The following is a 25,852-nucleotide window of genomic DNA, read 5'->3' on the forward strand; positions in this document are numbered from 1 at the left end:
GAATCGCAAATTTTGCGATTCCTTAAACGCAATGTAAGAAGCACCAAAAAAGTGCAATTTGGCCTTAAGGAATCGCAAATTACCACCAACTTCAAGTTGGTGGTAATTTGCGATTTTTTTTAAAAAAAGCACTTTTTTGCATTTTTCAAAGTGCAATGTGAAGCACATACATGCCCTTAGGGCATGTATGTGCGCCACATGTGCACCCATGCTTATTTCAGGGGTGCAACAGGGTGTCCTTTTGACACCCCTGCACCCTTGAAATTGCATTCTCAATTTGCAATTCGCTAATTGCTAATCGCAAATTGAGAATGTCTTCCCAGTCATTTCTATAGGAAGGAATGGGGAGGTATTCCTTAATTGCGAATTGCAATTTACGATTCGCAATTAAAGGATATGTAGGATTCGCAACATTTATTTCAAAGCCTACATACATTGCCTTCTGCGATTCTCAAATAGCGATTCGCAAAAAATCGCAATTTGAGAATCGCAAAATGACTTTTTGATACATATGGCCCTAAGTGATTTGCCCAGAATCACAGGATGTTCAGCGTCCTTGCTGAGACTCGAACCCAGTTCACCAGCTTTGAGGCCGACCGTCTTAGCCGTTAGGCCAACTCCTCTCCCCAAATGCAGGGGGAAATATTTTGTAGGGGCAGGAGTGGTCCCATGGACCACTGCCTGCCTTTAAAAAATGAAACAAAAACGTTTTTTTTTGTTTTTTTAAATGCATCTTGTTTACCTTTAAGGAAAACGGGCTGCATTTTTTTTTTAAACTCCTTTATTGAAAAGCAGTCCCAGACATGGAGGTCTGCTGAGCCCAGCAAGCCACCATCCCTGGGATTGCAAATTGCAAGTGCCTCATTAATATTGATGAGCCTCGCATTTTCCGACCCCATTGGGAATCGCTAACAGTGTTTATGACACTGTTTTACATTAGCTTTTGCAGCTCGTAAATTGCAACTCACAAGTTTTTTGCAATTTGTGAGTCGCAAAAGAAAATGGTGTTACATCTGGACCCAAGTGTATTAGGGTATGGAGTGAGTAAACGTCACAAGGACAGGTTAAAAGTGCACAAGGATCAAATGGACCCGGGGGAAAACAGATCATTGTACGGATAGAACTCAAACAAAATTTTGTGATCCATGATCTGTCCGTAGGATGTCCAACAGCTTTAAGGTATGGTTCGATGACTGTTACAGTTTTTAGGAGCAGGCAGGATCTGTTGGAGTTTTTTTTTCTACAGTGCCCTAGCTTCCCTCTCATCCTTCAACCTATTTAATAATCGTTCCCTAAAAAGGCTCCCATCTCCTTTTTTAAGAAGGTGTGGCCTGTTAAAAAGGTCCATACAGTATCTTGTGGCCATACATACACCCCAAACAGTCCTCGATCGCACTCTTATTGAAATTCAGTCTCTCATCTACCCAAACTGAGATCCAGAGAAACAATGGGCCCAGTTTGACTGGATCCTCCACATATTCCAGACCCAATTCTTCATGAGCAAAGAAAGATGCACTATTTATACCCAGGCCCAATAATTCTCTGTAAAGTCAGTCCTATTCCTGCTGGATCACCTTGCAATTATGGTTCCCCCAAATGGCTGCACCGAATGCCAGGACTGGAAGACATTTTATTCTATAGATTTGCAGCAAGGGCAGAATAGGCTTATTACCTAATGACAGGGAAAATCTACACAAAGCACGACAGGCTCGACTACATTTAGAACATCGATTAGAAATACAGGGAAGCCAATCGTTCCGATGGTCAAATAACACTCCCAAATATGGAAAAGTAGAAACACAAGCATTTTTCGACCCTTCATGTCAATAGGTCTAGTTTTAGCAGCCCTCCTCCGACAATCTATAGAGTGAGTCTTTGAGATGTTTGTGCCTAGATCCAAGTCATCCATAAAAGTGAAAAATTGATTGACTGATTGCTTTAACTCATTTCCCGTTCTGGCCATCAATACTGCATCATCAGCATAGAGCTGGGTGAGCACACTGGCTGACCTTATCTTGGGCAGGTCAACCCCATTTTCAATCAGAGAGGTGTTCACTCTATTTACAAAAACAAAATTGTCACAGTCACACAGCCCTGCCTTACCCCCCCGTGGGAGGATAAATGATTGGGATGTCTCCTCCTCCATGCCATATCTGACACAGGCATTTCCATCCATGTGCAGGGCTCTAAGGAAATTGACCAGATGTAAAGGCAGTCCTAATACACCAAGGCTGTCCCAGAGCTTTGACCCGTTTACCCGGTCACAGGCACTTATGAGGTCCATGAAAGCAAGAACAATGCACTGGAGGTTTGATCTCAGAGGACTGCGATGTAGGCAGAGGAACGAGACCGGGATGTCCCCTGTCTCCCCTCTTGTTCGCGTTGGCAGTGGAACCTCTGACTGTTCATGCGCAATTGGGGCGGTATTATTGAGGACTGGACGTGATAGGCCAACCTCAATTTATTGCCTTTTATGCAAATGATCTTCTAATGTTCCTCGCCAACTCAACGAATTACCTGCGGGGTGCCAAGGAGCTACTTAACAGGCTGGGAAGAGTGGCAGGCCTCAAGGTCAACTGGAACAAGACGTGCCTTTTCCCTGTGCCTTTAAGTGGAAGGAATGACCCACCGGACGCGTTAGATGTGGATGGGAAAGCAAATGCCTGACTTATCTGGGCGTTCTCCTCTATCACGCAGCCGCCGATTTGTTAGAAGGTAATGTCGGACGGGTGATACGAGCCACCAAGAGTGACTTCCAATTCTGGGGGACTCTCCCGCTATCAGTGGCAGGACGGGTGGCACTGCTAAAGATGGTCACGCTATCGTGATTGACCAATTATTTTGGCTTGTTACCACTCTGGGTTCCGCGAAAATACTTTACCCTACTTAACACCATGATCACAGGATTTTTATGGGGCTCTGGGAGACGTAGGGTAGCGGTCACCCCATGATGAGACCTAGAAGGGAGGGGGGCTTTGCAGTGCCAGACTTTGAGGCCTACTACAGTGGTTCACGAAGTGGATGGCAGGGAGACTTTGCAATGAGGAGATCCATGGGAGCACAGATCCAGGTCTGAGAGAGCTGTCCCACGTGCTGCTACGGCTCCCCTTGAGCGAAAGAAAAGCCCCGATGGACTTATGGGCGATGCACCAACGTGGGAACCGGGCTAATAGAAGAGCCCAGCAGGGACCCCTATATACGCCTAAGATGCTGCTGGTAGTCTGCGAGGCCCTACTGATGGAGCAGATTTCATCTGCAGTCAGGCATTGTTTTATTTTTGTGCTTCAGACAAACTGCATTTAAATTGCCACGCACCTTTTGGTGCAAGTTAAAACCAAAGGCACATGAAAAATATAAAAGTGACACCTAGTCTTTCTGAAATGCTTGTGCTGAATTAACATGTGTTTTTACAGTATAAAGAAAAGTGGCCTTTTTAGCTTTAAAGATGAATAAAATGTGTTTCTCTCCTTCCTAGCTCATCTATTGCAATCTGAATTCACTATTTCCTGTTTTAAAAGACTTTAGCTTGTTACATATTTATTAAACATGTTTAGTTTAAAACACCTCTTTTTATAATGTGTGAAAATAATAATGCACCAAACACTACACATGGTGCTAAAATGCTTTGTACATGAAAAAGTATCTATAACATTGATAACATGTTTCTGTGTGTGTTACATTAACTGTATGTGCTTTTAAATTTTACACTAAAGCATAATATGCTTTATTATACATTGCACATTTATTTTGCATGTTATTATAAATAATAGAAAAAGCTGCTTTAAAATTAGTAGCTGGATTAGGTAAACATTATAGTATTAAATGGTATACATTGTACACATTAGTGCTGTATCTAGAGTATGTCCTCTTTTTATTTTTATTATGTGTTTACATCACATGACCCACCCACGTGACCTAAGAACTGGGCCTTGCAGCATTGGAACCTAGCCAGTTGGCTACCGAAGCTGGGACTTTCCTGGAACGCTCACCTTCGCCCCTGAAAAGATGCTGTTTTTACGTCTAATAATGATACAATGTTGCACTCTTTTGCATGCTCTATTGCCCTTTCCCACACGTATGCCTGGGAACCCAAACTCTAAGGGGAGGGTACTGTCACGTGAACACGTACTATGGGAACGAAGAATTATAGGTGGTGACAATGACTTAACCACCTCCCTTGACCAATCAAAAGATGGGACCTTGTCACTTGCAACATTTGTGGGTGGTCTAGGGGTCCCAGTAGAGTATAAATAGCCTAGCTTAGCTTAAAGAAATTGTCCGTCTGGGCTGACTAGCTGACCTGACACTGACCCACCACTCTACAATAGGCCCCATAGAGAGATGCTGCGAAGCACTCTGTCAAAGGACCCTGGACGAGGTCTCTGAGCCCAAGTGCTGCGGAGCACTCTGCCAAATTTTCTAAGTATAGCACCCAGATAAGGAGAAGTGCTACAAAGCTCTTTGTCATTTTTTTTCCCCCACCGGCTCCTTTTAACCCAGCTGGCACTGGGCACATTAGGGAGGAGGGGGCGTGTGAGCCTTGACAGGAGACGCAGATTAGAACAGGCATCTCTGTGGGTTAGGCACGAGATCGTGGCGGGTATTTTTGTTTTGGGCGTTCCGAGGAGGGTCTGATAAGAGGGTTTCCCTGTTGATTATTTCAAAATCCTGGCACGTCATATCTTGGCACTGTAGGCGCATTCCTTTGAGGTCTGGTGAAGGAGGGGCTATCTCACTCCCTGCTTGCTCTTTAGACACAGACAGATGCAGAAGAACAGCTGATTAAATAGAATTAGATGCTAAATTTAAGTTATGCTTTGACTAATTAATTAGGTCTGAAAAGATTTATTTGTTTGATGCATTTATTTCTCTTTATTGGAGATTTTTGCAAACTATTTGATTTTTGATTAGCCTTGCAAAACTATTTTTCTTAGAAACTCTTTGAGTCTTGAATGACATTTTGCGCCACATTCCTACATGTTATGCTTATATGCAGACAGTAATAAGTTCTGTATTAATGCTATTTTACCTGTTTTCCAAATTCTGTAACCTGATTGATGTTACTGATGAATAAAGGGTCAGAAAAAACCTAACTTTTGATTAGAAAATAAAACTCTTTAAATACTCAACAACTCTCTTTATTGGCTTACAATAATAATTGCATTTTTGACTGTTCATGATTATTTAAGTCTCCTGAAGGTAATACATGGTATGAAGGGCCCAACACCTTTTGAGCGGTAAATTAGAGGTAGCATGAGGGTTTTGCATTGAGAAATTACCAGAAGAAATTACCGCTCCATCACTACCACATGGAGGAGATTGGCAGGGGCAACGGGCCTGGGAAGAGGCGGAAATCTCCACTATTGGAGACCACTACGAGGACAATACCTTGCTTCCCTTTAATAATATATTGGAGCGATACAAGCTTCCCAGGAAGGACTTTATTTTACATGCTGCTCTGCAGGCAGCCATCCGTAAACATTGGAAGAAGGGGATGGTAGAATGGAGGATGGTATCGGCTGCGGCTCACCCTGGAGATAAGACATCCCTTGGAGGGCCTGCTTCTTAAATGGGAGACAGATCTCGGTTTGCCCATAGATGAGAAGCCGTGGGTGGCACTCGTAGAAAGAGTTTGGAAAAGTTCCAATAATGCATGTTTCCATCAAATCAATTTTTTGTACTCCACAGAGCGTATCTCACCCGGCACAAGATTATTGAGTATTTTAGGACCGGTTCAGCCTGTCCGCGGTGTAATTTAGAAAAGGCTGAATTTTTACATATGTTCTCTGATTGTCCATTACTAGAGGGGTTTTGGAGGGGGGTATCGACTAGATTAGGCGACATAACGGAACGTGACATAAAACTGACCCTGGGTATTTCCTACTACACTGGTTTCCTCACACCGCCTGGAATAAAATTACCAGCCAATTCCTAGACCTGGGGTTGGTTCTGGCTAAACGAGAAATTACTAGTCACTGGAAGGCGAACAGTGCCCCTTGCGTTCTGAGGTGGCTGAGGGAGTTTATAAAATGGGCAGATTGTAAAGGGATTTTAAGACTGCAATTGGCCCAAAGAACTGGCAGTGAAAAGCACTGGAAGTGGCGAGAGCCTGGGTGGTATTACTAGAGTTGCTCAAGCAACCGAGTTATGATAACGAACCACCCCTTGAATGAGCAGAACTGTATGTGGGGGTTGAAAAGCTGCTCTATCTTTATACGTAGCCTGATGATTGAAAGCATATATTGCATAGGGGCTTACCCATTGTAGACTCCTTACAACTGGAATTATTGTGCCTGATGCCTTGCATGACTAGATATTATTCTCCACAGAGACATGGATGATTGAGCGACATGCCTTGGGGGGTGGGTGTGGGTAGGAGATGAGTGGGAGGGAGGGGAGAGGAGGGAGGTGTCTGTTACGTTATTATTTGTTGTGCTTTTTGCAAGTTTGTAATGGAACAGACTGTTAAGATGCCGGTCACCCACTGCAGGGATATAGAGCTCGGCTCACCTGAGGACTCTGATTTGACCTAAACATACTGTTGGCATTTTGCACCAGGACCACAGACGGCGAGAATCTGAAACTGGTGCTGTGAGATCACTGGATATGGCTGTCGATAATTATTGTCGAAAGTACGATGTTTAACTGTGAAAGATGAGGGCCTCAGTGTGAAGTGGTGTAACCTTCCAATTCCAACATTGAATAAGTCTATAGTTAGTCTTAACCTAGGAATTATTATGGAGCCCTTATTAGCCCTTGAAACATCACCTGTAACAATTTTGGAAGATGCAAGGGGGCGCGTTTGCAGAGTGATGCAGGGAGGGAGCGGGTCCTCCAGGGAGGTGCCGGCGTTTACAATTTTTTTGTTTTTTAGAAGGGGAGCTACTAACATGCGGCTCCCCTTGCTCAAAAGCAATCCTGCTTTACTTTGTTGAAGCGTGAGCAGGTTTCCTGCTCTCGCTTCCACTAAGCAAATTAGGCAGAGTAGGCAACCCGAGACATTGCAGGAGCCGGCCCTGGGAGGGTGGCAATCCCCAGGGCCATCGAGGGCTCATGGAGGGGGGCCGTGCGGCTTGAAGTGTTGGCAGCCAATCATAGGCAACCTTGTGCTCGGGAGGGCTCAGCCAATCAGCTCTCACAATTCTCAAATATCGATATCTGTAAATCTTTAAATATCTCAAAAACCGGGGCGTGGCCTAGCGAGCCATCATGGCAGACCTGTGCTAGGAGAGCTCCGTCCAGCCCGCTCTAATATCCTTCATTCTCCTGGTTCTGCGGTCTCTTCCCCTACCTGTATGGTGTCCTGAGGCCATCAGGATTTGAATTCTATGTCAGTCCACGGAGGCTCAAATAATGCTTCTTTAACTTTACTGGCAAATACAGCAGCAAAATAGTTAACTTTAAACGAGTATAACCCGGAAGAACAACCCCCTCCAGGTATGCACCAATAACACGACAGCCATTAGTATATTAGGTGCTTATAAGATATCTTGCATATCGAATAAAAGCTTATGACTGACTATTAGGTCTCAATGACGTAAGCACTTCCTCTTTCTTTGCTGCTGCAGCAGCGAGATAAGTGCTTTCTTATATTTATACACACATGTTTTGCATATTTTTCCATGCTTATTTGTTTACATATTTGAGCGCGCTTTGTTGCCTTTGCTTCGTGCGAGCTCGCGAGTCTCTACTTGGTTCGGACGTACCTTTCTGCTCCCATGAGTTTTGCATATAATTAATTCATTGCGCATTTCAGTAGCGCGGCTTCGCGCTTCATTATTGCAGGTTTCATTTGGTCTTACTTCGGGGTTGGGGCTTCGGTGCCCCTCCGTGTTGTCTGTATTGTGGGCCGTGGCGAGGGAGCTGAGCTACGCACTTCGGTGCGCGTGGGGAGTAGGCTCTGTATTGGCCCCGCCTTTCAGTTTCTGCGCATGCGCGAGGAGCCGGTGACTGTATTGAAGCCCGGCTCCTCACGCTGTGATTGTTTTGTCACTGCCTGTCAAATCCCTGGCTCATTATAACGCTGACTGGAGCGCTTTCCGGATAAATGCACTGCATTAGTGGAGTTTATTAAGGGCTTGCTCCTGCCACTAACATATTTTACTTTTTGACCTAAAACTTTTCTTTTTCTCTGTTTGAAGGTATTTTTAGCCCTTGGGTTCTCCCCCCCTGAACTCCTTCAGGCCTCCTGACTTTGTCATGGCCTATTACGCTGAGGAGGAAGACAAGTGGGTGGAATACAATGAATACGAAGAATATCAGGAACGATATGTGGGAAATATGGAGGAGCAACCTATTGAGACCCAGGATACCCACGCCCGAGGTTTAATGAATAAGGCACTTCTCAAGGCACTAATGCCTTTAGAGAAGACTTTAAAATCTTCTGGTAAAAGAAAGTCTAAGTCCGCAGGCACATCTTCCTCTTCCATTCGGGCTTCGGCTGAAGCTTTGTTGAAAGCGGCTAAGAGTGTGCTTTTAGATCATGGTTCCTTGGCTGAGAAGGATGTACAGGATGACACGTCTTCGACTTCTCCTGATACTTCGGACACTGATGAATCGGTTCAACCCAAAAAGAAGGTCATGAAGATGACGCACAAGAAGAGGTGCAACCTAAAAATGTGTTATTTAATCCTCAAAATGTAATCCACCCTTGTTCCACGGAATGGCAACCCTGTGTGGAAGTGGCACAATATGTACAAAACAATCTCCGTCAGGGTTTTGAGAACCAAGTTAGAGCCACCCTACGGTCTGAGTGTCCTCGGCCGACTTTATTGGGCAAAGTGACTGATACTCCTGATTTGGACCCCAATATGGCTACCTTTATGCGTAAATTTGCAAAAGACCCCAAAAAGGGTTTAGATAGAGCCTGGAAGGGATGCCAGGATAAGCTTTTGGACATCTCTGGTCCACTGAACAAAATTTTAGACGCTGCAGTCCTGGCTAAGGATAAAGGTAGTCCTCTAGATCCATCTGAAATTATGGAGTGGGCGCAACGCGCCATGTTTTTCTTGGGCAACGCAAATGTTGCATTATCCACTGAGAGGAGACGATCCTTTTTGATGCGTATTGACCCTCAGTTGGCAGAAATGGCAACCACGGAACCAGGTTCTTTAGCCAATGGCATGCTCTTTGGTGAAGATTTTGTAAAGAAAATGGAAAAATATGTGGCAACTTTTTCGGCTTTAGATAAAGCCCAAGCCAATATCAGAAAGGTTTTTCACTCTGGTGTTTTTAATAGGGCCGGCCGTTTCAGAGGTCGCGGTTCCAGCCGAGGAGGAAATCAGACCTCTAGAGGTTCAGATCAAAGGGGCAGAGGAGGTGCCCAAAGATCCAAATTTTATCCGACCAGAAACAGAGGGGACAGAGGCCGTGGTCAACGCGGCAACTATCGAGGCCAGCAGTTCCAGTCTGGAGACTCCTCGTATTCAGGTACCCATTTTGCATTATGGGGATCACATGGTGGGAGGTCGTCTGGCCCAGTTCCTTCCCAGGTGGGAGGCCCTGTCTTCAGACCCTTGGATCCATCAGACTATTCAGGGTTTCCAGATAGAGTTTTATTCCACTGCCAATCAAACAGTGATTCCGAGACCCCTAAGTTTTTCCCCTGTAGAGATGACTTTCATCGACGAGGAAATTCAGTCTTTGTTGGTCAAAGGGGCTATTGTGCAGATGGATCTTCATCCGCACGGTTTTGTAAGTACGATTTTCCTAGTGCCCAAGAAAGATCTTGGCTTTCGTCTAGTTCTGAACTTGAAGGATTTCAATGTGGATGTGGTTTACTGCCATTTCAAGATGGAGGGTATTCATCTCTTACAAGACATGTTGTTGAGCCACGATTGGATGGTTCGGTTAGATCTAAAAGATGCTTACCTAGCTATTGCCATTTTTCCTCCTCATCGTCGCTTCCTCCAATTTCAGTGGCGCAATCGATGGTTCGAGTTTACGGCCATGCCCTTCAGTCTTTCGTCTGCTCCATGGTGTTTCACGAAACTCATGAGACCGGTTGTTCAGTGGTTGCGGAACAGAGGAGTCAGATTAATTATCACTCTAGACGACATTCTGATAATGGGACAGTCGGTCGAGATTGTCCAGCTGCATCTGTCCTGGACTATAAGTCTTCGTCAGGAGTTAGGCTTTCTCCTCAATGTTCCCAAATCTCTCCTGATTCCATCGCAAGTCGTCGACTTTTTGGGCTTTCAGGTCAACTCTGTGACGTCTCAACTACTTTTACTTTTAAGGTAAAACTGCTGAGCTGGAACATTGCAGGGCTACGTCTAAAAGAGAAGATGACATTTGGCTCAATTTTTTTAAGCACTATGATATCATAGCTTTACAGGAGATCTGGGAAAGGGGGTGTAATTTCTGAGTGACTGGATATTCCTCATATTTTGTTCCTGCGTGTAGCTCGGCAGCTGGGAGAGATAAAGGGGGTCTTATGTTCCTGTTATCAGTTAACATAGCTGGGACCACCAAAAAGCTAGATACCGCCTCTGATAATTACTTAATAGTGGAATTAACTAGGAAAAATAATTCTAAACTTCTGTTAGTTAATTTTTGTAATTCTATGCTAGATGGGCAACTAAATGAGCATCTTTGCTCACTAGGAATTTTTTTAAAAGGATATAAAGAGAATCAAACCACTTTCGTCCATTATATTCTAATGGGGGATTTTATTATTCCTTATGTAATTTGAAATGTCAATACCATGATCTGGAGGGCCCTGCACATTCAATAGTCCAAAACTTTGAATACTGTTCTAAAGGGGAGGCGCTGGAGGAACTTATCTCAAAGATTGATCTGTATGAACCAGGATTTCACGATAATAAGGATCGTGTTGTAACGTACTCTGCTAGGGAGTCCGAATCAATTATAGACTATATATTTATTTCCCCGGGATTATTAAGTCATGTGATCTTCTATAACCCTGTCTTATCAGCTTTCAGCGATCACAACCCGGTAGTCTTGGAACTGGACAACAGCAATAATTTCCTTAACAAACCAACTAACACAGTAGCAGTAACCACCCTAAAAACCAAAGACCAAGGGAGGAGACTAAAGTGGAGCAAAGTCATTCCTGAAGACTTTGCTAATATTATCAATCAAAAGGCTGGCAATGAATTAAATATCTACCTGGATCCATCTAGCCAGGGGGGGAAGTAATCTCTTCATTCAAAGCCATTTGTCTCCTAGTGGACAAAGAACTTACGGTAAAAACCCGTCAAAATAAAACCCCTGTTAAGGGGTGGTTTGACAGTAACTGCTCAAGAGCACATAGAATGCTTCTGGGGGCCCTCAAAAAAACACCCAGGGATACATTTCAGGTTGTACGGTTAAGGAAAGAATATAAAGCTATAGTGCAAGCTCGCAAAAATGAACTAAAAAGGGAGGCATGGGAAGCCCTAATGGACAAGGCGACAATGAGGGATAGCTCCAGGTTCTGGGCCATTGTTAATACCCCTCTGTTTTCTGGCGTAGATAACTGTATGTTAGAAGTTAACATCGCAGAGGAGGATTGGTTAGGCCACTTTAAATCTATATATGGTAGTGACCTGGCTATAGAATCTTTTGAGGCCGTTCCAATTATACCATCAAAGCCGCCAATTTGTTTTCGGTTGAGGAGGTCGAGAAGGCTATTATGACCACATTTGGAGGTAAGGCCCCTGGGCCTGATGGTGTCCCTGCGGATATGTATAAAGACAATCCTAGCTACTGGGCCAAACATTTAACAAATGTATTTAATTCCGCAGTAAGCTCTGGGTTCCCTGCATCATGGTCATGCTCAACAATTATTCCTGTGTTTAAAAAGGGGCAAAGAGGGGACCCTAGATGCTACAGGCCCATATCTCTTTTAGATTCGTCCTTCAAAATTTTAGGGAAAGTAATTCTGGCAAAACTAGATGACTGGGTTTCAAAGAAAGACCTCCTTTCTAATGCTCAATATGGGTTCAGGGCGGGTAGAGGGACCGAAGACCAGTGCCTCAACTTGCACTTAATAATAAATAAATACACGGTTGCCTCTAGAGGCTCGGTCTATCTGGGGTTCATGGATTTGTCCACAGCCTTTGACCTAGTTAATAGGTCAAGGCTGTGGACAATACTCCTGGACCTGGGTCTCGACAAGAATCTTGTGTATTTCCTGGCAGCATTACACAGAGATCTATATGTCACAATTAGAATGTCTCAGGAGGGTAAATGCACCGCAAGATTTAAGTTAGGGAGAGGGGTACGCCAAGGGTGTATACTTGCCCCAATCTTATTCACCTTATATATATAAACTTTCTGGAAGACGCACTGGGGAAGGCCACGCTTGATATACCGCGTATGGGAGGAACGCCGACACCCGTACTCCTGTAAGTGGATGATACCGTTCTTTTAGCTCGGACACCACTGGGCTTACAAAGGCTATTAAACTCCTTTGGAGAGTTAATGAAGTCTTTGGATCTAGTGATCAATGTGGGAAAATCACATGTGATGACAGTTGGAGCTAGAAAGTATAGCACAAATAACTTCCACTGTAACGGTAGTGTGATCTCCAGAGCTAAGGTTTTCACATACCTGGGTGTAGTATTTGATGATAGAGGCGCCTGGGTTCCCCAAATTAAGTCTAAAGTTAACACCGTTAGAAGATCATCTGCTGCAATTTTAGATTTTGCTAAGCGGTTAGGAGGGAAACCTTGCGAAGCAATCCTATCCATCTATAGAGCAAAAACCATCGCCATTGCCAGATACGGGGCTGCAATATGGGGGTATAAAAACTCTGAGTCAATCCAGAAAGAGGAAAATAAATGTTTCCGCGCCCTCCTTGGCTTACCCCAATCCTCAGCCACTTTTGCAATCCACCAGGAGTTAGGTATGGGCTACATTGTTGATATGATTAATAGGGCACCCATCCTATTATGGATACAAATCTGGCTGAACTCTAACCTCACATTGAACCACCTTATTTTGCGGGACTGCATGAGCCTAGAGAAAGCCAGGGACATTCAGTGGCTATCCTACATTAAAACGATTACTAAGGACATGGGACGACCAGAAATCTTTACAAATCCTGAGGCCCTGGTAAAAGCTGATTTAAAATGGATTAAAGTAAATTTTATTAAAATCAGAGAGCAGGAACGAGAGAAGGAACAAGTAAGAAAACCTATGGTTAGGGAGCACTAATTATTAATCTCGACTTTGTCTATGCAACCATATCTCATGATAGTGACGATTCCTTTCCATCGTTGGGTATTGACAAAGTTTAGATTTAATCAGATGCATATACTATTAACTGATTGTAAAATATGGTGTAAGCCAGAGGGTGCTACCCCCTGTAGGTGTGATGGATATTCACTTCAGGATACTAGTCATTTCATGTTCTTCTGTTCTTTGTACAGACTAGCCAGAAGAAAGTTTATTGTTCCATTGTTAAAGGATAAGGGATTCCTGCAAGTTAAACCAGCGCTACTTTATTTGCAGTTAATGGAATCCCCTGTAATCGTGTATGGAGTGGCACATTTGTTAGTGGCTTCCATTCGTTGTACGAATCGGAATGCGATAGATTAACTGATATTGTTCCTGTACATTTAATAAGTCAAATGAAATATGTTTTTTAATACAAAAAATGCACATGTATATATATATATATTTTTTAACTGTTTTATGCGTATTAATGTAACCCCTCCATGTTCTGTATTGTTACTTTTATGATTTTTTATTAATCGGATAAAGTGGTTGTTAGACCTGGCACCTTGGCGTGAGTTTCCCTTCCACTTTTTGCTGGTGTGCCTCCGATGTTTTGCTGGTTTTCCGATACTCAGGGCACTGCGCCACGGCCGACCCGTGCCGCAGTGCAAGTGCTCCCTACTGTAAATTGTACATGTGATTGATGTCCATGATTGGTGCATTGGATTTACTGTTAGTCCCTAGTAAAGCGCACTAGGAGTGCCAGGGCTTGTAGATGCCAATACTGCTAGTGGGCCTGCAGCGCTGGTTGCGCCACCCACAGAAGCAGCCTTAAGATGTGTCTGGGGTCCGCCATTGCAGACCCCGCGTGCAGTCTCGTACTGTCATGCTGGCTGGACAAGTGCACCCACTTGCCAGCCCCTGAACCTTCCCTTGACTGCATATTAGTCACCCCTATGGTAGGCCTACGGGCCGGGTGCATTGTAGGTGTAAGGTAGGACAAGCCCTGATGTGTGTGGCATGTCCTAGTAGTGAATTACAACTAAATTCGTATTTCACTATTGAAGGCTACCTGCTTCCGTTAGGCCAGAATGGCTGCTGGAATTATTACACGCTATAATCCCAGCAGGCTCAGGGATCACGGTAGAGAGTCATGTTTAGTATGCCTGAACTCATAATAATAAAATATTTCTTTTAGTAAAGTTTATTTTAATATCCTGTGTTTGCAAATGCTACTTTTAGAAAGTTAGCATTTGCTTGCCTAACCATTTCAGCCCGCCTCTGCTGGTATGTGTATCTGACTGTCTGAGATGTGTGAGTGACAGGGCTGGGGGATGACAGGTGGTGAATGCGAAGATGACACCTTAGTGGGAGGTAGGAGTGGCTCTTGACTCTGAATCTGGCTGTGCTCTGCCACCACAATGCTGGCTCCACCCTCCTGGGGAGCGACTGATGACTCAGCCGACACCTGGCCCAGGAAGGGCGAAGCCTCATCAACAAGGTACTTCTGGCTGCCCCTGTCCACACAATGCTGGCTCCACCTCCTGTGGGGCGTCTGATGCGCCTGCCCCTCGCCCTGAAAGCAGAAGCCGGATTACACCCACCAGAGTACTCAAGGACTGAAAGTGGCTATGCAAAGGTCCCCCTGGCCTGCGAGAACAAAAGAAATGCAGTATAAAAGTAGGAGCCCTGCTCCTTGTAAATTAGATCCTGTTTGTGCTACAGAAGGAACTCTGCCCGATGAGAAGGACCGGGAAGGACAAGGCGGAGTGCTGTCTCTGGCCTGTGTCTGGTGCCTTGCTGCAGAAGGAGAGGAAAAGAAAAGACTACAAGAAGACTTTTGCTTTGTGAAACTTTGTGCCAAACTCTGCGAAGAGATCTCCAAGGGCTTGCTGCTGAACTTGCCCCCTGAACAGCTCCCCAAGGCCAGTGGGCGCTACACCCTGAAGAAAGCGACTGTGTGTGCTGCTTATCGCTGCAGTACTGACAGAGGAGTCTGGGAGCGCTGGGCAATCCTGCCACGCTCCCCGTAATCCAAGGCATCGACATCCCCCCAAGCACCGTGACCGGGGCCCAAAGCAACAGCGAGAGCAACGTGAGGTCCAGCCGCCGCTGGCCTGAACACCGTGACCGCATCTGCACCGGGAGCCCGAGAGCAATGTGAAGAAGGACCCGTCCGGTCCAAGCTCCCGAATTGACTGCGCTGCGAGCCGTCAATCCACTTGCAAAGACGGACAGCCGCCCTGTGAGAACCCCCCTCTGATCGGTATCCTGCCCGACAGCTCAGCTGTGAGCGCACAGCTGCAACCGGCACTTGGCTGGGTACGTCCTGCACTTGAGGACCGTACTGCCACTTGCCGCCACCACACAGCCGCCGCCTCCAGAATCGGAGCGAACGACGAAGGAAGGACCCTGCCGCCACTGAACACCGCCGCCCCGGATGACCCGTGACCTGCCCGGCTGAGAGGCGCAGCGAACAGCGACCCCGGAAAAGCAACGCGACGTGGGACAGCTCCCCTGGAAGCCGCCCGCTCCACAAGAATTTGAAAGGTACTGTGTTGTATCCTCACGGTGCGAGCATCCTGCAACTTGAGCTCGCACCGCGCTATCTGCTCCCAACGCGAGCCGCCTCTGAAACCGAGGCTCGCACGGCTCCTGGTCCTCGGAGCCCACGCGGGAAACGTGAACTCTGGCCGACCGGGCCCGATCTCCTCTCTGAAGCGAGCGGAGACAGCGGAAAGCGCATCGAGGCGCTACAAGACACTGAACCTTATTGAACCCGGGCAGAAGGCCCAAAAGATTGCTTATTAAAGAACTGTGGCAACCTGAACTTAAGTAACCTGGAACCGCTATTGAAAGTTTGACAGCTGTATTTACAAGCCTGCTTGAAATTTATATAAAGATATATATTTTTACAAATACAGTTTGGTGTCATTGTGTGGTGGGTTGGTTGTGACGGTGTAATATTGCAAATGTTTAACCCTATGTGCCCCAGAGATTAGCCTAAGACTGCTTAAGCCACACTACCTAGAGGGTAAGCAGAGGTTGTCTTGAAGGTAGCCCTCAGCCCTGACGAGGAAGAGAGAGTCCCTGCTTGTCGCTAGTGTTGCACTGCGCCAACTAGAGACTCCCCCTTCCTACATTGGACGCAGCGGTGAGGATTTTCGAATTTACATTTGCAGTGTTTATACATTAACTTCTGACCATTGCACAGTGATTTCAGTCCAGTTACTTGGCCACAGGTTTTGTTGCAATTTTGCCGAGAGAAGATCCCTAGCGAAGAAACCATGCCGGGCAGGAAGAGCCTGGATGGAGCGGAGTCCATGACCTCTGAGATGTTGGAGGTGGAATGGGATGCAGCAAAGCTGGATAAATACACAAAGAATGAGCTGAAGTTTTTCTGCAAGAAACTCAAGGTTCCACACGCAGGGTGCAAGAACAAACCGGAGCTCTACAAGGCCCTGAAAGCCTGGATTGAGTCTAGAAAGTCCCCTGAGGATCAAGATGCACTTGAGGATCAGGATGCAACTGAGGAGCAGGGTGCACCTGTGGATCTGGTGGATCTCGAAAAACAAGACAGCCTGCACAGCTTTGGTAGAGGACTGTCGCCAGAGGAGCTGGCGGACAGGAAAGACACGAGGGATCATGAAAGAAAGCTGGCAGAATTGAAAATCCAACTGGAGCTTGAAACCAAAAGAATGGCGCTGGAAGAGCGAAAGCACCAAATGGATTACGAATTGAAAATGAGGGAGATGAGTCTAAAGGAGAGAAACTTGGATCATCCTCCCTCTGGTGGCAGCACAACGCCGGTGCAGGTAGAGGCAAGAGTGCACATCCCTAAAGACGTAGTTAAAGAGTTCTTTAAGGGGGGTGACATAGGACAGTAGTTTAGGGCATACGAGGTAGCCATGTCCTCCCACCGGGTCCCTGACAAGGATTGGGGAGCGGGGTTGTGGGGAAGGTTCCTTAGCGAAGGGCGGGACACCCTGCTAGATTTGCCCGTTGAAAACCAGAGATCCTATTCCCACATGAAAGAAGCTTTAATGAACAGATATGGGCTTACCCCTGAAATGTATAGACAGAAGTTTAGGGGATGTACTAAGCGGCCTGGGAATACGTATGTGGAGTATGTGACTTATTTTTGCAGAGCACTGGATGGTTGGGTGAAGCGTAGAAAGGTGAATGATTTTCAAGGTCTCTTTGATTTAATTGCATGGGAGCACTTGTCTGATCACTGTTTTCCTGAGTTACGCCAACACCTGATCGATAGCAAGCTGTCCAACCCGAGGAAGCTTGCTGAGGAAGCGGACCGCTGGCTCAGCACCAGGGTCCACAAGGGTCCAGTGGGAGACTCCGCCAAGGGTGGGCAGGGTCCCCAGCAGAAGAGTGGGGGGGACAAGGGAAAACAGAAAGGGTTCCAAAAAGGCCCCCAAAGTAATCCCCAAGGGGACCAGCAGAAAGGTCCTCAGCCTCCCCCACCCCCAAAGCAGAATGGGGCCCGACAGGTAAACCTGTTCCAAAGGGGCCCTTCAATTGTTTCAAATGTGGTGAGCCGGGGCACATCTCCAGTGACCCCAAGTGTCGCCTGTTTGGAAAACCCGCACCCACTGGTGCTCCGCCCCGTCAAGTGACTAGTGTTCACTTAGGAGAAGAAGTGATGGTCCTGGGGGGTGGAGATCCCGTTCACATGACCCTAGTCTCACTAGGAGACAGTGAGATGATCCCTACGAACTACCTGCCCTCTAACACTAAGAAATATGGGCAGGTGGTGATCATCAATGGTAAGGAAGCTGAGGCTCTTAGAGATACAGGAGCCAGTGTGACTGCAGTGAGGCAGCACCTGGTGTCTCAAGAGCAGGTTGTACCCCATGCCTACTGTAGGGTTATCAACGCTGATAATTCAGAGAGTCAGTGTCCGATGGCTCAAGTTCCCTTCGAGTGGGGGGGGGGTCTCTGGTACTCTGCAGGTCTGTGTGAGGAAAACCATGCCTGTTGACTGTTTGCTAGGGAATGACTTGGAGCACTCCCCTTGGGAAAAGGTGGAGAAGACGACTCACCTGAGGATGGTGGGTCTGCCTGACTGGGCGTGCGTGACCACCCGGTCGATGGCAGCCAGTAGGGGTGATCAAGAGGTCCTGGGGCCTGAAGGAGAGGCCCAGGAACCGGCCTTAGGGAGAAGGCGCAGGGGGCGCGGGAAACCGGCCCCTGAAGTTCCCACGGTCCAGGAGGAAGCAGACCTTGAGGGAGATGCCCTGGAGCCTACAGGGGAACAGATTGCCGAGCTGGGGGACCTGCCTGAGCTGACCCATTGGCAGCAAGAAGGAGGACCCTCCAGGGAGGAATTCTGCAAGGAGCAGAAAGAATGCCCTTCTCTCGTGGGTATGCGGCAGCAGGCTGCAGACCAGGCCAATGGTGTTCAGGCCAAAACACATTATGTGTACTGGGAGAACGACCTCCTGTATTCAGAGCCTAAGGCTGCTGAACCTGGGTCAGCCCGTGTGCTGGTGGTACCCCAGAAGTTCAGAGCCTTCCTACTGGGTCTGGCTCACGATGTGCCTTTAGCAGGACATTTGGGGATGGACAAGACCTATGACAGGCTTGTCACCCACTTTTACTGGCCCCAAATGCACAAGAGCTCAGATGCTCATTGTAGAACCTGTCCGACTTGCCAGGCAAGTGGGAAGAGCGGAGGGAAGAACAAGGCTCCCCTCCAACCCTTCCCTGTGGTCGGTACGCCATTCCAGCGAGTGGGTATTGACATTGTTGGGCCTCTGGACCCCAAGACAGCCATGGGCAACAGGTTCATCCTGGTCTTGGTGGATCATGCCACCCGGTACCCTGAAGCCATCCCTCTGAGGACAGTGACGGCCCCCGTGGTGGGACGTGCACTGATGGGAATTTTCTCACGAGTAGGATTCCCTCTAGAGGTGGTGAGCGACAGGGGGACCAACTTCATATCCAAGTATATGAAGTCCCTATGGCAAGAATGTGGTGTAACTTACAAGTTCACCACACCTTACCATCCCCAAGGTAACGGGTTGGTTGAGAGATTCAACCGAACCCTGAAAGGCATGATCATGGGCCTAGAAGGTCCAATGAGGCGTAAGTGGGACGTCCTCTTACCATGCCTGCTCTTTGCATATCGCGAGGTACCACAGAAGTCCTTAGGGTTCAGCCCCTTTGAACTGCTGTACGGTCACCCCGTGAGAGGACCACTGAGTTTGGTAAAGGAAGGCTGGGAGCAATCTCCCAGGAAACCTCCCCAGAATGTATATAGCTACATGCTGGCCTTCAGAAACCAAACCAGGCGCTTCAGACAACTTGCCGAGGCAAATCTGGAAGCAAGCCAGGAGGAGATGAAGCGGTGGTACGACCAGAATGCCACTCTGGTCGAGCTTCAACCTGGACAAGAGGTGTATGTCCTGGCCCCAGTGGAACCCTGTGCCCTTCAGGATAAGTGGACAGGTCCATTTGAGGTTGTGGAGCGCAAGAGCCCCGTGACATACTTGGTGGACATGAAGACGCCCAGGAACTCTTTGAGGGTCCTACATGTCAACCGCCTCAAGCCCCACTTAAGAAGGTCCGAAGTGGGCATGTTGTTGGCAACTGATGATGGAACGGAGGAGGAGTCGGAGCCTCTTCCTGACCTCTTAGTGGCCTGTGAGAAAGATGGGTCAGTGGATGGAGTTAACCTCTCACCCACCCTGACCCCCGAACAACAGGAAGACTGCCGCCAGTTGCTGGGGCAGTTTCCAGATCTGTTCTCCCTGGTTCCGAGTGTGACAGATTGGTGCGTCCATGATGTGGACACAGGAGACAGCTTACCTGTGAAGCATAAGGCTTACAGGGTGACTGACAGGGTCTGGGCCTGCATCAAGGAGGAGGTCTCCAAGATGCTTGCCCTTGGGGTGGTTGAGTCTTCCAGCAGTCCTTGGTCCAGCCCCGTGGTCTTGGTCCCAAAGGCTGCTGCGCCGGGAGCCACACCCGAACTCCGGTTCTGTGTGGACTACAGAGGACTCAATTCAGTCACGAAGACTGACGCGCACCCCATCCCCAGAGCTGATGAGCTCATTGATCGGCTAGGGGCTGCCCGGTTCCTCAGCACGTTTGATTTAACGTCTGGGTACTGGCAGATCGCCTTGACCGATGGGGCAAAGGAGAGGTCGGCATTCTCAACACCAGATGGGCATTTCCAGTTCCGGGATATGCCATTTGGAATGAAGAATGCCCCTGCCACCTTTCAGAGATTGGTCAACCAGGTGTTGGCTGGGCTGGATGAGTTCAGTGCCGCCTACCTGGATGACATCGCAGTGTTCAGTGGCACCTGGCCAGAACACCTGCGACACCTCTGGGAAGTGTTGATGGCCCTGCGCAGAGCAGGACTCACAATCAAGGCAAGCAAGTGCCAGATTGGGCAGGGTTCAGTGGTGTACTTGGGACACCAAGTGGGGAGTGGCAAGGTGGCACCCTTGCAACCCAAAATTGAGACCATCCTGGCTTGGGAACCCCCCAAGACCCAGACTGCAGTGAGAGCCTTCCTGGGGCTCACTGGGTATTACAGGAGGTTTGTCAAGGGCTATGGCACGATTGTGACCCCCTTGACAGAGCTGACTTCGAAGAAGCAGCCCAGGAATGTGATTTGGACTGACACCTGTCAGAAGGCTTTTGACACCCTGAAGACTGCCATGTGCACGGCGCCCGTGCTCCTGGCTCCTGATTTCTCCAAGGAATTCATAGTGCAAACAGATGCTTCAGAGCATGGTGTAGGGGCTGTTCTTTCACAGATGACTGAGGAGGGCTTTGACCAACCCGTAGCCTTCATCAGTAGGAGGTTACTTCCACGGGAAAGTAGGTGGAGTGCGATAGAGCGAGAAGCATTTGCTGTGGTCTGGGCGCTGAAGAAGCTAAGACCCTACTTGTTTGGGTCTCACTTCCGAGTTCAGACGGACCACAGGCCCCTCAGATGGTTGATGCAAATGAGGGGTGAAAACCCGAAACTGTTGAGGTGGTCCATTTCTCTACAGAGTATGGACTTTACGGTGGAACACCGCCCTGGCACCGATCACGCCAACGCTGACGGTCTGTCCAGATTTTTCCGCCTTAGTGATGTGGAACTCCGTGGGGAAGGGTAGTTCCCCCCACATTTCAGCTGGAGGGGACACATGTTACACCTGGCACCTTGGCGTGAGTTTCCCTTCCACTTTTTGCTGGTGTGCCTCCGATGATTTGCTGGTTTTCCGATACTCAGGGCACTGCGCCACGGCCGACCCGTGCCACAGTGCAAGTGCTCCCTACTGTAAATTGTACATGTGATTGATGTCCATGATTGGTGCATTGGATTTACTGTTAGTCCCTAGTAAAGCGCACCAGGAGTGCCAGGGCTTGTAGATGCCAATACTGCTAGTGGGCCTGCAGCGCTGGTTGCGCCACCCACAGAAGCAGCCTTAAGATGTGTCTGGGGTCCGCCATTGCAGACCCCGCGTGCAGTCTCGTACTGTCATGCTGGCTGGACAAGTGCACCCACTTGCCAGCCCCTGAACCTTCCCTTGACTGCATATTAGTCACCCCTATGGTAGGCCTACGGGCCGGGTGCATTGTAGGTGTAAGGTAGGACAAGCCCTGATGTGTGTGGCATGTCCTAGTAGTGAATTACAACTAAATTCGTATTTCACTATTGAAGGCTACCTGCTTCCGTTAGGCCAGAATGGGCTGCTGGAATTATTACACGCTATAATCCCAGCAGGCTCAGGGAGCACGGTAGAGAGTCATGTTTAGTATGCCTGAACTCAGAATAATAAAATATTTCTTTTAGTAAAGTTTATTTTAATATCCTGTGTTTGCAAATGCTACTTTTAGAAAGTTAGCATTTGCTTGCCTAACCATTTCAGCCCGCCTCTGCTGGTATGTGTATCTGACTGTCTGAGATGTGTGAGTGACAGGGCTGGGGGATGACAGGTGGTGAATGCGAAGATGACACCTTAGTGGGAGGTAGGAGTGGCTCTTGACTCTGAATCTGGCTGTGCTCTGCCACCACAATGCTGGCTCCACCCTCCTGGGGAGCGACTGATGACTCAGCCGACACCTGGCCCAGGAAGGGCGAAGCCTCATCAACAAGGTACTTCTGGCTGCCCCTGTCCACGCAATGCGGGCTCCACCTCCTGTGGGGCGTCTGATGCGCCTGCCCCTCGCACTGAAAGCAGAAGCCGGATTACACCCACCAGAGTACTCAAGTACTGAAAGTGGCTATGCAAAGGCCCCCCTGGCCTGCGAGAACAAAAGAAATGCAGTATAAAAGTAGGAGCCCTGCTCCTTGTAAATTAGATCCTGTTTGTGCTACAGAAGGAACTCTGCCCGACGAGAAGGACCGGGAAGGACAAGGCGGAGTGCTGTCTCTGGCCTGTGTCTGGTGCCTTGCTGCAGAAGGAGAGGAAAAGAAAAGACTACAAGAAGACTTTTGCTTTGTGAAACTTTGTGCCAAACTCTGCGAAGAGATCTCCAAGGGCTTGCTGCTGAACTTGCCCCCTGACCAGCGCCCCAGGACCAGTGGGCGCTACACCCTGAAGAAAGCGACTGTGTGTGCTGCTTATCGCTGCAGTACTGACGGAGGAGTCTGGGAGCGCTGGGCAATCCTGCCACGCTCCCCGTAATCCAAGGCATCGACATCCCCCCAAGCACCGTGACCGGGGCCCAAAGCAACAGCGAGAGCAAAGTGAGGTCCAGCCGCCGCTGGCCTGAACACCGTGACCGCATCTGCACCGGGAGCCCGAGAGCAACGTGAAGGAGGACCCGTCCGGTCCAAGCTCCCGAATTGACTGCGCTGCGAGCCGTCAATCCACTTGCAAAGACGGACAGCCGCCCTGTGAGAACCCCCCTCTGATCGGTATCCTGCCCGACAGCTCAGCTGTGAGCGCACAGCTGCAACCGGCACTTGGCTGGGTACGTCCTGCACTTGAGGACCGTACTGCCACTTGCCGCCACCACACAGCCGCCGCCTCCAGAATCGGAGCGAACGACGAAGGAAGGACCCTGCCGCCACTGAACACCGCCGCCCCGGATGACCCGTGACCTGCCCGGCTGAGAGGCGCAGCGAACAGCGACCCCGGAAAAGCAACGCGACGTGGGACAGCTCCCCTGGAAGCCGCCCGCTCCACAAGAATTTGAAAGGTACTGTGTTGTATCCTCACGGTGCGAGCATCCTGCAACTTGAGCTCGCACCGCGCTATCTGCTCCCAACGCGAGCCGCCTCTGAAACCGAGGCTCGCACGGCTCCTGGTCCTCGGAGCCCACGCGGGAAACGTGAACTCTGGCCGACCGGGCCCGATCTCCTCTCTGAAGTGAGCATCGAGGCGCTACAAGACACTGAACCTTATTGAACCCGGGCAGAAGGCCCAAAAGATTGCTTATTAAAGAACTGTGGCAACCTGAACTTAAGTAACCTGGAACCGCTATTGAAAGTTTGACAGCTGTATTTACAAGCCTGCTTGAAATTTATATAAAGATATATATTTTTACAAATACAGTTTGGTGTCATTGTGTGGTGGGTTGGTTGTGACGGTGTAATATTGCAAATGTTTAACCCTATGTGCCCCAGAGATTAGCCTAAGACTGCTTAAGCCACACTACCTAGAGGGTAAGCAGAGGTTGTCTTGAAGGTAGCCCTCAGCCCTGACGAGGAAGAGAGAGTCCCTGCTTGTCGCTAGTGTTGCACTGCGCCAACTAGAGACTCCCCCTTCCTACAGTGGTATTGAATTGTATTGAAAACTCTTTTTTACCTCTCAGGAAGAGGTCTGCGATCAAGAAAGAGTTGAGGAGAGCGCTTGCCTCTCCGGCAATATCATTGAGGACATTAGCCCGCCTAGACGGTTTGTTGGCAGCGTCCATTCAAGCGATATTTCCAGGTCCCCTTCAGTACAGGGCCTTACAGAGGTTAAAGATCCTTCATCTTCGCAGGGGCTTGCATTATGCACAACAGATTGCGCTCTCTCGGGAGGCTCATCTGGAAATTAACTGGTGGTTAGAACACATGGATGCTTGGAATGGCAAGGCCATCTTTGCAGCGACCCCGGTTGCCATCATCGAGTCCGATGCCAGTCGTTGGGGCTGGGGGGCTCGTTGCGGGACACTAGAGACTGGTGGTACCAGGAGGAGCTGCGACTTCATATCAACTGCCTAGAGCTGTTGGCGGGTTCTTTTGCTATTCAGACTCTTTCTCCTCAGAAAGAAAGTTGTTGTATACTTCTGTCATGGACAATGTGTCCGCGGTACGTTACATCATTCGTCTGGTAGGCACCAGATCCCGGCTCTTAGTGGAAATTGCCAAGGATTTTTGGCATTATTGTCTAGACCATCACATCTCGGTGACGGCGGAATACATTCCGGGTTCCTTGAATGTGGTGGCAGATTGGAATTCCAGGTTTCTAAGGGACACCAGCGATTGGAAACTTCATCCCAGTGTGTTCCAAGCGTTGAACTCCAAATGGGGCCCGTGTGCTCTAGATCTGTTTGCGTCTCAACTCAACAAACAACTTTCCCTATTTTACAGTTGGCGTCCGGATCCTTTGGCGATCAGCTCGGATGCCTTCCTTCAATCATGGACGACGGGCATTCTGTATGCCTTTTCACCATTTGTAATGATTCCCAGGTTGCTGGCTCAAATTCGCCAACAGGGAGCGGAAATAATCCTAGTGTCACCTTGTTGGAAAGCCCAAGCGTGGTTTCCCGGTGCAATGACCCTTTCATGTGCCCCTCCGATTCGGATCCGTTCCTTTCCGGCATTGTTGACGAACCCTGTAGGCCTTCTACATCCTCTGGTTCTGCAAGGCCAATTATCTCTTATGGCGTGGAGACTTTCCGGCGACGCTGGCAAGTGCCGGGAGTTTCGCAAGACACTCTCTTTTTTCTCTCACAGTCTTGGGCACCCTCCACTCACAAGCGTTATGAGTCCGCTTGGCGTCGATGGGTGCGTTGGTTGGTGTACAACAGAGTGATCCCTTGGGATCTCCAGTCTCTGTGATTGTTAATTTCTTGTCCGAATTAGCCAAGTCTGGCATGGCTTACAGAATGGTAAACAATTTTCGTTCAGCCATTTTGGCGGGACACCCTCATATAGATGGTAGACCTGTAGGGGAACATCCCTTGGTCTGTGAGGTTTTGCGCAGCATTAGGTTGGTAAATCCCCCTCAACCTAAGTATCAAACGTTATGGGATGTTTCCATAGTTTTGAGATTTTTACAATCTTGGTCGGCTAATGAAGGTTTGTCGCGTAATCAATTATCGGCCAAACTTACTCTGTTGCTTTGTCTTATTTCATGTAGACGTGTGTCAGATGTTCGGGCTCTGGATTTAGCAGGTAGAGTATTTACTCCCTCTGGAGTTTCTTTAACGATTTCTCGTCGTACAAAGACTAATTCTAAATGTGTTTCTTACTCTGCTTTTCCACATCATAGCAAACTTTGTGTTGTGCAATGTTTAAAAGGCTATGAAGAGTGTACCAGAGAATTTCGAAATGATGTGGCAGGTCAACTTTTAATTTCTCTTCAGAGACCTTTCCGCCCAGTCTCTTCAGCTACTCTCGCCAGGTGGGTTACTTGGCTTTTGACCCTAGCTGGTATTGATTCCTCCATCTTTGGAGCGCACTCTGTCAGAGGTTCTATGGCTTCTAAAGCCTTCTCGCTGGGTCTAGGTTACA

The 25,852-nt window shown here is 48.2% G+C and overlaps 1 pseudogene; it reads left to right on the forward strand.

The window, feature by feature from the left end:
* The first annotated feature begins 8,199 nt into the window (after positions 1 to 8,199).
* On the forward strand, positions 8,200 to 24,337 carry LOC147700451 (uncharacterized; annotated as a pseudogene).
* Positions 24,338 to 25,852: the final 1,515 nt, after the last annotated feature.

Source organism: Lissotriton vulgaris, chromosome 8 (assembly GCF_964263255.1).
Source record: "Lissotriton vulgaris chromosome 8, aLisVul1.2, whole genome shotgun sequence".
Taxonomy (NCBI): domain Eukaryota; kingdom Metazoa; phylum Chordata; class Amphibia; order Caudata; family Salamandridae; genus Lissotriton; species Lissotriton vulgaris.